Raw genomic sequence first — 13,746 nt, forward strand, 5'->3', positions numbered from 1 at the left:
AAATAAAATAAAATAAAAAAAAAAAAAAAAAAAAAAAAAGTTCTATCTCAATCCTAAAATTAAAGCCATATAGTGGCCTTTTCCTCCTGAGCCCCGACGTGGGGAGGTACAGAACACTCCTGGACAAGTGGGATTGGGCCAAGCTCACTGCAAAATGAGGGATGAAAGCGGCTTTCCCGAATTCCTCACCCACCATCATTCCTCCAGCCTCAACCAGGAGGATGAGAGAGTCAAACACTGAGCAGGGTACACGGAATCGCCACTTTGGGAACTCTGGATGCATGCCACTTCCTTTCCCTGCGAGGAAAGGCCCCTCCAGGTCTACCTGGTCCTGGAGCTGGACAAGGCCCATCCAAGAGTCCCACCCTGAGGGCGGGAGCCGCCCCCTGTTGTCAAGTCTGAAAAGCTACCATCTGGGCTTCCTTCCCAGGGATTGATTCATCCTTACATCTGTCCTGGTAGCCTTTGCAGATTACAAAACCCTCTTTATCCCATTTAGTTTTTATGACAGCAATCAGAATGGTGACTTCATTTGAGCCCCAGCCAACCTCACGATGTAATGTGAATCCCTCCTAATGATGAAATGAGACATTGTCCCTTTTGCTTCGATTTTTCACTGTTGCTGCTGCTGCTGTTAGACCCTGCACCTGGCAAAAGTAAGTGCAAAACTCATCTGGAAGTGAATGATTGAAAACTCTAGACAAAACCTCTGCAAGCAAACCAAAGAAGTTAATTTGTCTGAAGACACAGAGCTAACAGAGGCTAACAGAGGCTGAGCTGTGATTCACACAGCAGTCAATCTGTCCCCACAGTGCTGCTGTTTCATAGATGACGAAAACAAGACTGGGAGAGGTGAAGTGGCTTGCCCAAGCCGCAGGGCTGGTGAAGAACTGAAGGAGACTTAACTCAGAGCTCCAGATCCCTAAGGCAGGCACTCATGCCTTCTTTGAAGAAATGGAGGACTCCACTGACTTCTGACAGAGGAAACACCTATGCAATCCGCCGACAGTCTTGGTTGGCAAGCCACAGAGTGTAACACACAAGATAGGAGAGGGAGGCACTGAAGCCACCTCAGTTTTCTTGGGGTGGGAGGTCCAGGAAACTCCACCATCACCCCTAAGCATGTCTGAAGAACCCCATCTCTGGCCCAGGGGCCCATAAGTCTTTCACTGAATCCCTTCCCAGCCCTCCCCCTCCCCCAACATTCAGCACTCCTGATCCCTCCCCTCTGCCCAGCGTCCCCACCCACAAAGCCCCTCACAGTCAGCCCCTGACTTCCAGCCTAGCCTGGTCAGAGCACTGCCCCTCACAAAGACGGGAACTCCCCAGGCTGGGGCTGCTTCCTCCCCATTAGGCAGACGTCTGCCATTGCCCTTCTGCACCCCTCTCCTCCCACTGCTAAGGGCAGGGAGTTCAGACCTGGAAGTTCAAGAGAAAGAGATGAGTTCCGGTCTCTCCCCCTTCCTGGGTCTTCATTTCTACCCACTCCCAGGAGTGTCCGGCCTCTGGGGAGTTTTTCCTCATAGAGGAAGAAGGAATATGTTGCCCAGGAGACAATGTCAGCCTCCACCCTGTGGATTCAAGGTGACTCCTCGTGGTTGAAACTGCAGGGGCAAAAACAGAGGCTGAGGTGGCTTTGGTCTCGCCGTCTAAGTAAACTCTAGCACAGGTGCCGTGGGGAGTCCCTCACACAAAGCCAAAGCATTCAGTCTACAATGCACCTTGAACCCAGCACACAGGCATTCTTAAACCCAAGAGCTTGACTCCTCTCTCCCCTGCAAGCCCCAGGATTTGGTCTTCTTGCTCTTCCTCTGTAGTAATTCTGCCACCCCTCTGTTCCTTGGGCTTGCAGCAGTCACTGCTGGTCACCAACCATCCACCAGTCCCCTCTCCTTCCTTCTTGCTGGCAGACCACACCTTCCACAACCAAGGCCGACAATGCCAAAGACTTGTTCTCCAAGCCTCCCGTACATCTAAGTGGCCTAGATGGGACCTAGTTCTGGCTGGTGATATGAAGGGGATGTCTTCTGGAGAGTTTATGAGAAAGATTTTCTGCCTTTCTCTGAAACAAACAAAAAAAAAGTTTTGGGAGAAAAAAAAAAAGGTCCCTGCACTCCCTATTTACTTGGTTTTTGTTTCGGTTTGATTTTTTTTTGTTTTTTTTTTTTTTTTTTTTTTTTTTTTTTTTTTTTTTTTTTTTTTTTTTTTTTTTTTTTTTTTTGAGACAGTCTTGCTCTGTTGCCCAGGCTGGAGTGCAGTGGCACCATCTCGGCTCACTGCAATCTCCTCCTTCCGAGTTCAAGTGATTCTCCTGCCTCAGCCCCCTGAGTAGCTAGGACTACAGGCATGCACCACCTCGCCCAGCTAATTTTTTGTATTTTTAGTAGAGACAGGACCTCACCATGTTGGTCAGGCTGGTCTCGAACTCCTGATCTCAAGCAATCTACCTGCCTTGGCCTCCCAAAGTGCTGGGATTACAGGCATGAGCCACTGCGCCCACCCCTATTTACTTTGGATGTTGTCATGGAAGGAGCTGTGCTTATTGCTTCTCAAGAAGAGAGAAAAGAATTACAGAGCACTGGAATGGTTGAGCTGCAGGGATCTCTTATCTCTAGATTTCTCATTATATGAGATAATAAACCTCTAGTTATAATCCACTTTAAACGGTGGTTTTATTTATTTGCAACTGGGAGGATCTCAAATGGCACAAATTTCCTTTTCTAAGACTATTCCTATTCCAAGAATAATACTCAATATTCTTGGAATTCCTATTCCACTATTCTTCAAATTTCCTATTCCAAGGATAATGAAGGGACACTCAATCTCCAGCTACCCTCTTTGATGCCACCCAGAAATTGGACGTAATCCATAAGTCCCAACCAGATACTCTCTGGCCAAGGGGTCCGCTTGGGCTGAACTCCTGCCTCCTGCTTTTCTCACTAGGAAAAGAAGGGATTGAGCAAATTTGAGCAAATATGTGGAAAATGGAGCATGGAGTCAGATAATGAAACCCCATGGGAAGTCTGGGGTGAGAAGGTGGAGAAAGATGATACTTGAGTTACTCCACTTGGCTTTTTCCACTGATGCAACTTGGTGTGACACCTCTACCATTTTCCTTTTTTTTTTTTCTTTTTTTTTCTTTTTTTTTCTTTTTTTTTTCTTTTGAAATAGAGTTCCACTCTGTCGCCCAGGCTGGAGTGCAGTGGTGCCATATCTCGGCTCACTGCAACCTCTGCTCCCCAGGTTCAAGCAATTCTCCTGCCTTAGCCTCCTCAGCGGCTGGGACTACAGGCGCCCGCCACCACACCCAGCTAATTTTTGTATTTTTAGTAGAGACAGGATTTCACCATGTTGGCCAGGCTTGTCTGGAACTCCTGACCTCAAGTGATCCGCCCACCTCGGCCTAAAGTGCTGGGATTACGGGCGGAAGCCACCACACCCAGCCCCCTCTACTATTTTCTAAATATCCAGGTATGTGACCTCTTCCTTCTGTGACTTCCTCCTCTTTATTAAATCGGCATACCAATTATAACTCCTCCCACCCTTGTGTGTGAGGCCCTCCACAGCCCACCCCAGCCATGTTCCTTCCCAGCAGCTGTAGCACAGTCTGCTCCAGTCTGACAGGTCTCACGGTGGCCACCTTCCGAGCCCAGATCAAGTCCTGTCAAGTCCTGCTTGCTCTGTGAAGCCTCCCTAACCACAGCAACCCTGCTGCCCTCTTCCTTCCACAAATGCTTGACATTGTATTTCCTCCATCACTTTACCCAGCCTTGTAATTACACAGTCATCATCATTTAGCGACCATAAATGTTTGTTTCGTGTAACAAAAACCAGGACTCTACTCTTGAGGTCATGGCCCCAGAGCACATGGATGATATAAGGCCACCCTGGCTTGCAAATTCTCAGCCCATGGGAGCAGGCTCTGCCTGCCTCAATTCTGAATCAAAGAAGGACACGTTCACAAAGACTTTATTTGTGGAACAACGTGTTTTCCATTACCACACCAACACAGGCCTAATCTTCCATCATCCAAAGCAGCACATCTCATAAACCACAGCTAACATCTTTAACAACAAAGGGCAGCTTTTGGTGACTGCTGTTGACAAGTCTTAGGGTATCATCTCTGCTATCTGCACCACAGACACTATCTCTAGCCACTTCAAGCTTTTCTACATCTACCTCCAAAATATAAATCTTTATATAGTCTTCTCTACTAGCATCTACAAATTAAAAATTCTGAACTGCATTTGATACCTACATGTCAGCAGGGGCCTCTCTGTTCATAACTACCACCACCCTGCCCTGATTCCACCCTGCATCCCCCACATATGTCCAAAGCCCTCGCCAAGATTCCCACAAATTACAGGAGTCTGTATATTCTGGGGCTCATTTCTGCCTATGGAGCCTGTATTCATGCATGAAATATCTGGCCTATACCTTGAGCCACATGCAAAATTCAACCCTTACCTCAATTTCCGCCCAACACAAAACAATACAGATGAAAAGCATCAAAGCATTCATGAATGTAGATGATGTTGTTAAATATTAGGAAGGGAGATTCTCAGGGAAGAATCATTTCCATCTAAAAAGGAAAGCCATTAGATTTTCCTGAGGTTAGAGAAAATTCAGAATCCACCAGAGGAGGAGTGTCTTCCTCAAAACCAAGGGCCACTAAGGGGCATGGAGGTGAAGGAAAAGTCAACCCCCCACCCCTAGGCGGGTAAGGCAAGGCTGAGCTTCTGGTGAGCAGAGCCCAGGCGTGGATGATGTCTGATTTCAGCAACAAAGAGAGGAGCTGGAGATTGAGTGTTCCTCCATAATTAGTCTTGGAAGAGGCAATTTGCAATACTTGGGAGCCTTTTGATTGCAAAAAAAAAAAAAAAAAAAAAAAAAAAAAAAAAAAAAGTGGAATACTTGATTTAAAGTGGATTATAAATAGAGGATTGTTATTTCATATAATGAGAACCTAGACATAAGAGGTCCCTGGTTTGGTAAATTTTGCAGCTCAACCATTCCAGTGTCTCTGTAATTATTTTCTCTCCTCAAGAAGACCACGCAGACCTCCCCTGCCAAAGCCAAGGTATGAAGCAGGGTGGCACCTTCCCAGCTCCCACCAAGCTCCTCCCCACCTTCCTTCTGAGAGCCCTGTCCATCAAACCATCTCCTCCCTTTTCCCTCCTTCCTCTGCCTGCCCTCTCCTGCTAAGGTCTACTTCGCCCCCTCCTGGCCAATCTTGGCAATAGCCTAGGTCTACTCTGAGACCCTTCCCCGGTCCCACCCACTTTCTAAAATAAGAGTACTGGTGTCACCCCTCACCCAACCACTGCTCCCAGGAGGCCAGGGGACACATCATTGACTTCCTGCCACCAGACTAGAAGGAAAAGAGAGGGGGTCAGTTTTGGGGTCACTCTGACCCACGCAGGGAGAAGCTACATGATGCCTCATCCTTACGGTGAGACCGGCAGCTCCTGTGGTCGCGGGTGGTTTTCCCCCGAAATGGGAGCTCCCTAGAGGTCACTCTGTGGTTAGGCCACAGGCTCTCGTTCTGAGTCCCTCGGGCCAGCTGAGGGAAAGCTACTGGAGCAAAGCAACAACAAGCAAGGGCTAGCATGGTAGGTGAATACCCAGCTGGGGAGGACAGGCTGGCCCCAGGGGATATTTGCCTGGGGTCACACCTGCTCTGAACTGCCCTGAGACAAAGAGAATCCACTCTCAAGGTATGTTGGATTTTTCCCAGAAATTAATCCCATCCTTAAAATGCAGAACACGTAAGGTTCTCTGCCTGCTGGCCTGGCTTCCCCACCCGCCTCTCAGAACAGCAGACTGTGACCTCATCCCTCCCCAGGACCCATGGCAGGTATTACCCCAGTGGCCTGTGCCTCAGCCCACACCCACCCCATCACCTCATCCTACAACCTTTGGGCTCCCCAGACAACAGCAGGGGCAAGACAGCACAGGCCAAGGCAGATGTGGACACAAGGAATCTTCAGCAAGAACTGCCTTTGTAACTTTTAATAAGTCTAAGCCTCCCTTTGTTTTCAGACAGTGCCTCTGAACTCCCCACACTAGAAGAGGATATGTGTGTCTCCCGGTTTCCCTCCAACCTCCCGCCTCACCTTCCTCCTCTCACCTTCTGTCAGTTACAACTTTACGTGTCATGTAAACACTGTCATGTAAAACACTGATATTCTGTTCTGGAATCATAATTAAGTCTTTGGGCTTTATTTATAGATCTGTTAAAATAATCAAAACCGGAAAGTAGTGTTTAAATTATTATGAAACATTATTATTGTTTACTACAAAGTTAAGATGACACTTCTTTCTGTAATGATCCAGAGTTACAATCTCTTGTCTCTTGCAGAATAATATTACCAGCATGTCAATAACATTCTTTTTTTTCTTTTTGCTATCGACTGAATGTTTGTGCCCCCAATATCCATATATTGAAAACTAATCCCCAATATGATAGTATTTGTAGGTGCGGTCTCTGGGAGGTGATTAGGTCATGAAGGTAAAGCCTTCATGAATGGGATTGGTATCTTTATAAAGACACTGCAGCGAGTCCCTTTACTCCTTCCACTTTGAGGACACAGTGAAAAGACTGCCGTCTACGAACCAGGGAGCCGACTCTGACCAGACACTGAATCTGCTGGCACCTCGATCTTGGATTTGGAGCATCAGGAGCTGTGAGAAGTACATTTCTGCTGTTAAGCTATCTAGCTTATGCTATTATATGCTATATAAAAATAACCTTTTATTAAGAATAAAAGGTTATGTTAGTTTCTCTAAATAGCTCTTACATTGATGCAGGGTTTACCGTGCTATTGTGAATGTATATCTGTTTTCTCAACTGGTTTCTCCTCTGCATAAGAAGGCTGCTCAGAAGTACCATTTATGGGACAGTCACAGTGGCTCAAATCTGTAATTCCAACATTTTGGGAGGCCAGGGCAGCAGGATTGCTTGAGGCTGAGAGTTCAAGACCAGCCTGGGCAACATAGCAAGACTCCATCTCTATAAAATAATGTTTTTAATTGGTCAGGTATGTTAGCACATGTCTGTAGTCCCAACTACTTGGGAAGCTAAGACAGGAGGATTGCTTGAACCCAGGAGCTTGAGGCTACAGTGAGTTATGATCACACCACTGCACTCCAGCCTGGGTGACAGAGTGAGATCCCGACTCAAAAAAAAAAAAAAAATACCATTTATGGCCTGTCAAGCTTCACTTGAGGGTGAATTGACAGGAACCAGCTGTTCATGCTGGAACTGAGAAGGCTTTATTCTGGGGGGCCAAGGCAAAAGAGCCAGAGTGTGTGTTCATTTTTTTAAAGAAGAGCAGGACCTAGGCAGCTATTGCTCTGCAAGCAGATAAGAAAGAGAGGAAAAGGGTTTGACTGCCCTAGCTGGTGCCTGGACAGACCTTCAGTTAACCCTAGCATTGCCTGTCCCTTCTCACTTCCACCCTCTATGGTCAACTCATCCCTAAGTCTCTCTGGGGCGCCAAAGTGTAGGTCAGCCCCACCTCCTCCCCAGTCCTTTGCAGGCATCATATTCTGTTCTGAGGCTTCCTCCACTCTGTTTTATCCACCAGCACACCTCCTTTGCCTTTCCAGCTTGGGGAAATGTTTACGTCTCCTATCCACTGTCTGATCCACCTTATATTATCTCTGCTGTGATGGGTGTATAGTCCCCCTTTAATGGGATCTCTGAAGGGAGACACAAACACAAGTCCTCAACCCATTATTGGGAATGAAATACCCTTTATGCTTCATTTGTTGTATTTCCTCCCAGATGTTTTTAGAGCCATAAGTTTATGTTTCACAGCATACTAATTTCACAGGAGATTAATAATAAGTTTTCAGAAAAGAAAAGGGAAAAAGTACAGACAAATAACTTTGGAAAATTTCTCCCTTTTAGAAATTCACAGTACACATTAGCATAATAATGCATCAGTCAATATTCAGAAATGCAAGCAGCAGAAACTGCCTCCAACTGATTTGAGCAGAACAAAATTTTCCTTAAATAACACTAGATTCTAGTATTCTAAAAATAACTTAAATAATTCTAGATTCAAGAAGACTAGAGAACTAGGGTTTAGAAGGTGGACAAGAACAAAGGAAAATTACACAAAGAGAAATGCCAAAATCACACCACTGAAACAGCCTGATGAGGACCTTGGCATAGTCACTCTGAACACTGAATGGCATGGGCACTGAGAAATGTGGCTGGCCCCTGCCAGGAAGTGTTCCCCACCACCCCTGCTTCTGGGGGTAACCAGTACAGCTCCAGCTCCCAGACAGGTACATCTATCTGACTGGTGAAGCCACCAGGAAAGAGAAAAGGTAAGGAACTGGGATCATCCACTTTGGCCATAGGAGATGGACACTGCCTGATGAGACGAGGAAGTCCACACATGGAGGATGAGGGTCCAGGAGTTGGGTGGCCAAAAAAAAAAAAATATCCAATAAGGCACTGAGAAGACTTGACAAAATGAAATGGTTTTATATGGTTTTGCTTAGATTTTCCTAGCCTTGTTTTACCAGATCCCTTTTTCTGGAACGATTATTCACAAACATCTCACAGGCAGTGGTGTTCTACAGAAAGCAATACAAGAAATGCTGTCATATAAGTTTAGAGAAATAGTTATCATTTTTACACAAAATTGGATTGTACTGTACATACAATTTTGCATCATTTAATGTGTAACAGTATATAACTTACCTGTATATAAGTTAACAGAGCGTAATTAATATTCTTTTCTCTTTTTTTCATTTTTTTTAAGAGACCGGGTCTTGCTCTGTTGCCCAGGCTAGAGTGCCACAGCTATTCGCAGGAGTGATCCCAATACTGACCAGCACAGGAGTTTTGGCCTGCTGCATTTCCCACCGGGCCAGTTCGCCCTTCCTTAGGCAACCTGGCTGTCCCCTGCTCCCAGGAGGTCACCATAGTGATGTCAAACTTAGCATGGACAGCCAATTAATTGGCATAGTGCACTGCAGCCCAGGACTCATGGGCTCAAGAGATCCTCCTGCTTCAGCCTTCTGAGTAGCCGGAACTATAGGCACGCACCACCATACCCAGCTAATTTTTTATTTTTTGTACAGACAGGGTCTCCCTATGTTGGCCAGGCTGGTCTTGAACTCCTGGCCTCAAGCAATCTTCCCACCTCGGCCTCCCAAAGTGCTGGGATTACAGGTGTGAGCCACCGCACCCAGCCTGTTTTTTCTTTTTCATACTTCCTCACCCTTTTCTTTGCTTTCTGCTTTCACTGTATGCGTCCTATTTTGTTTTATCAGGTGCTCTCCGGTTATTTGGAAAACATATTTTGCTCTCCATTTTCTCTGCATATATTTTAAAGATTTTCAAAACATTTTACAAATATTATTCTGATCTTGAAAATTAAGAATAAATGTATATCCTTTTATTCTCCTCATGCAAAATGAGGAAATTAATACACTTTTACTCTTTCTCAATCTATTTGCTACTTACTGGTGTCCAGCAATATGACTTGTGACTTAAACTCTGCTTGTTGCTCTTTTTTTTTTTCCTTTTTTGAGTGGGAGTCTCGCTCCGTCGCCCAGGCTGAAATGCATGGTACAATCTCGGCTCACTGCAACCTCCACTTCCCAGGTTCAAGCGATTCTCCTGCCTCTGCCTCCCGAGTAGCTGGAATTACAGGTGCCCACCGCCACACCCTGCTGATTTTTGTATTTTAGTAGAGACACGGTTTCACCATGTTGGCCAGACTGGTCTTGAACTCCTGACCTCAGGTGATCCGACCACCTCTGCCTCCCAAAGTTCTGGGATTACAGGTGTGAGCCACAGGACCCAGCCTGATTGTTGCTAATTAATTGTTGTGTTTTCATTTTATTTTTTCTTGAAATAATTATTTTTTAAGGTTATAGTAAATTTTATTATTATATTTCAATGATTTAGATCTAACAGTATGTTTAACCAGTTTCATTGGTTTGCCATCAAGAATTCTAAGTCACCATTCCAGAATTCTTAAAAATTTTATTCATCTTTTGGTCAGGGATAATACTTCTTCAAGTAATTTACTTCAAGAAGAGAATATGAGGCTGGGCGTGGTGGCTCACGCCTGTAATCCCAGCACTTTGGGAGGCCGTGGCAGGTGGATCACGAGGTCAGGAGATCCAGACCATCCTGGCTAACATGGTGAAACCCCGTTTCTACTAAAATACAAAAATTAGCCGGGCGTGGTGGTGGGCACCTGTAGTCCCAGCTACTCGGGAGGCTGAGGCAGGAGAATGGTGTGAACCTAGGAGGCAGAGCTTGCAGTGAGTCGAGATCACGCCACTGCAATGGAGCCTGGGTGACAGAGCGAGACTCTGTTTCAAACCAAAAGAGAGAGAGAGAGAGAGAGAATATGATTCTTTACTTCAAGAAGAGAATATTAGGGACCTATGTATATCTAGAGGTATTTTTCTGGTGTCCTAACAGATGGCTAGCTGCTTAATTAGATTTATGCAATTCTGAGGCACAACCTTTTCTTTCCTCAAAAACTGAAGATTTTGCTCACTTGTAACTTCTAAGAAATATGAGATTCACTTGAATTGCTCTTTTATAGGCAATCTGTTTATTTTCCTTGTGATTCACTACTTTTGCCTGAGAGTGTCTAGGCATATCTGTGTTTTCATACATTTTTGCCTGGGTTGCAGCAAGCCCTTTTGGTCTACACAAAATCTATGAGGTAGGTGCTACAGCTCTAGAGAAAGTTGGAATTTGTTGTGGCTGTTTATCTGTTGTCCATGCCTGTTGTGACTGACTTCCAGCAATGTTGATGGACACTGTTAAGAGCTACTCTTTTTGTCAAAATGAGGGTACCATGCACCACTCCTGGTCTTCGCTTCTCTCTTACATCTACTTTCTGCCTGATGATCCTTTATTCTCTTGTTAGATACAGAAAGATTGGGAAGAGCAGGGAAGAGCTCAGGGCTCTGGCTTCCTTATAGTGATAGGCAGATAGGAAGGCAAACACTAAAATTAAATTAAAATATAAAATAAAATAAGCCCTACAAGGAGTTGTCTCTTTGGTAGTAACCCTGTGTAGCCAGGAACCTCCTTCTTGCCCACATTTGGGGAGGGGATGGAAGACTACCCCTTCCATGCACCACTGCCTTCCTCAGTTTCCGGGCCCCACCACCCGTGTGGGCCTTTGGTGGGTGGAATGGGAGGCTCAGTGAAGTGTCCAGGCCCTGTGTTCCTCCTGCTGGCACTGATCAGAGCTAGGAGGGGCCATCTCAGGGCTACAGCTGTTCTGCAAGCTCAGTGCTCTCAGCTCCTGCGCCCACCAGTTGTCCCATAGGGACTGGCTGGGGCCATGGTAGGAAGCTTAGGGAAGTCTTATATATGCTTCCAAATCTTTATCATCTTGCATCTCTACCCTGGCTTTTTAAAATGCAAGCACCAGGACGGGCGCAGTCGCTCACACCTGTAATCTCAGCACTTTGGGAGGCCGAGGCAAGCGGATCATGAGGTCAGGAGTTCGAGACCAGCCTGGCCAACATGGTGAAACTCCATCTCTACTAAAAATACAAAAAGTAGCTGGGTGTGATGGCACGTGCCTGTAATCCCAGCTACTCGGGAGGCTGAGGCAGAAGAATCGCTTGAACCCGGGAGGCAGAGGTTGCAGTGAGCCGGGATCACACCACTGTACTCCAGCCTGGGCGAGAAAGTGAGACTCCATTGCAAAAATTTTAAAAATAAATAAATAAATAAATAAATAAATAAATAAATAAATAAAATTCAAACACCAAAAATGTGACACCTGTTTTTTCTGGTTCTTCACTAACTGCGTTCTCTAAAGCTGCCAGTGACGCTGCTCCAGCTGCCTGGATGCAGAGTGGGCTCCAGAAACCACTCAGTGAAGCCCGGTTGGGAGAGAAAACACAAAGGAATCCCCACATCCTGTCTCTGGACCCTCACAGGAGCAGACCCTGTAGGACAGCAGTTCTCAAGATGTGGTCCCCAGAACGGCAGCAACAACAGCACCTGGGATCTTACCAGAAATACAGAGTCTCAGGCCACCACAGACCTGCTTGTGTTAGGACCTCTGGGATAGGGACCCAGAGATCTGTGTTCTAACAAGCCCTCTGGTGATCCCAGTGCCCACTCAAGTGTGGAAATTACTGCTCAGTTACCAGGTGTCCTCCCACACTTCCACAGGCTGCAGAGAAACTAGTCTAAGAGAGAACAGAGTGCAGAGCACTGACCCAGGGTATTTGTATTTCCTTGTGTTTGCTGCTTGTCGGGCTGGGTAGTGTAGACATTTTGCCTTACTCCTTACCTTCAGGAGCCATTTCATAAGAATGTGATGGTGTCATGGTCTGTGGGCCAGGTACCTTTTAAATTGGAAGCTCTCTTTTGAGACTCAAGGCAGCTTTACAGGATAGATAATTGTATCCCATTGCTGTGGCTTGAATATTTGGCCCCTCTAAAGCTCATGTTGAAATGTAAACCTCAGTGTGGCAGTACTGGGAGATAAGGCCTGTACGAGGTGATTGGGTCGTAAGGTCCCTGGCCCCACAAATTCACTAATCCATTCATGGATAAATGGATTAACGGATTAGTGGGTGATCATGGGAGTGGGATTGGTAGCTTTATAAGAGGAGGAAGAGAGACCTTAGCCAGCATACTCAGCCCCAACACCACCTGATGCTCTGTGCTGCCTCAGGACTCTGCGGGGAGTCCCCACCAGCAAGAAGGCCCTCACCAGATGCAGCCCCTTGACCTTGCACTTCTCAGTCTCCAGAACTATAAGAAATAAATTCCTTTTCTTTATAAATTATCCAGTTTCAGATATTCTGAAGCAACAGAAAACAGACTAAACCACTAGTTTTTCAGCTGGTGAAACTAAGTCTCAAAGAAGTTAGCTGCTCTTTCTAAGTCAAAGTCTAACTCCCTGCTGCTTTCTGCAGTGCCACACTGCCTCACAGTGGCACTGCATCACATCCTGGCACCAGATCACCTGGGTTTCCATCTCAGCCCTGGCACCAGCCCTGAGGCGTGGGCACAGCTCTTCACTTCCCTGAGCCTCTGTTTCCTTACCTGCAAAATAGGGGCAAACCCAACCTGCCCAACCCACCTACCTCCCAGAGTCATTTACAAGGCCAAGTGGGAAAGATGACCTTAATACAGTATTAATCTTTCCATTTCCCCAGTTGTGTGTGTTGGCGGAAAGCAGTGGTACAAGCGTGGGCAAAGGACAGTGACTCAAACAGTGAGGCAGGGGAGAGTCACCAAGGGTACATGTTGCTATGACATAGTGTCAATGTGGGGGCTCCTGAAGGGATGTCTTAGGATATTTTGAGGGGAAAAACTCCTCTACTAAGAGTCACTTCAGAGAAAAAGAGAAACTGACCAGGTGCGGTGGCTCACACTTGTAATCCCAGCACTTTGGGAGGCCGAGGTGGGTGGATCTCCTGAGGTCAGGACTTCAAGACCAGCCTGGCCAACAGGATGAAACCCCATCTCTACTAAAAATACAAAAATTAGCCAGGCCTGGTGGTGCAGGCCTGTAATCCCAGCTACTCAGGAGGCTGAGACAGGAGAATCACTTGAACCTGGGAGGCGGAGGTTGCAGTAAGCTGAGATCGCACTACTCCTTCACGGGCAACACAGTGAGACTCCATCAAAAAAAACAAAAAAGAAAGAAAGAAAGAAGAAAGAAAGAAAGAAAGAAAGAAAGAAAAAGAGAAAGAAAGAAAGAAAGAGAGGGAGAGAGAGAG

The sequence above is a fragment of the Rhinopithecus bieti genome, unplaced genomic scaffold, assembly GCF_001698545.2.
Source record: "Rhinopithecus bieti isolate Rb0 unplaced genomic scaffold, ASM169854v2 scaffold_45389, whole genome shotgun sequence".
NCBI lineage: Eukaryota > Metazoa > Chordata > Mammalia > Primates > Cercopithecidae > Rhinopithecus > Rhinopithecus bieti.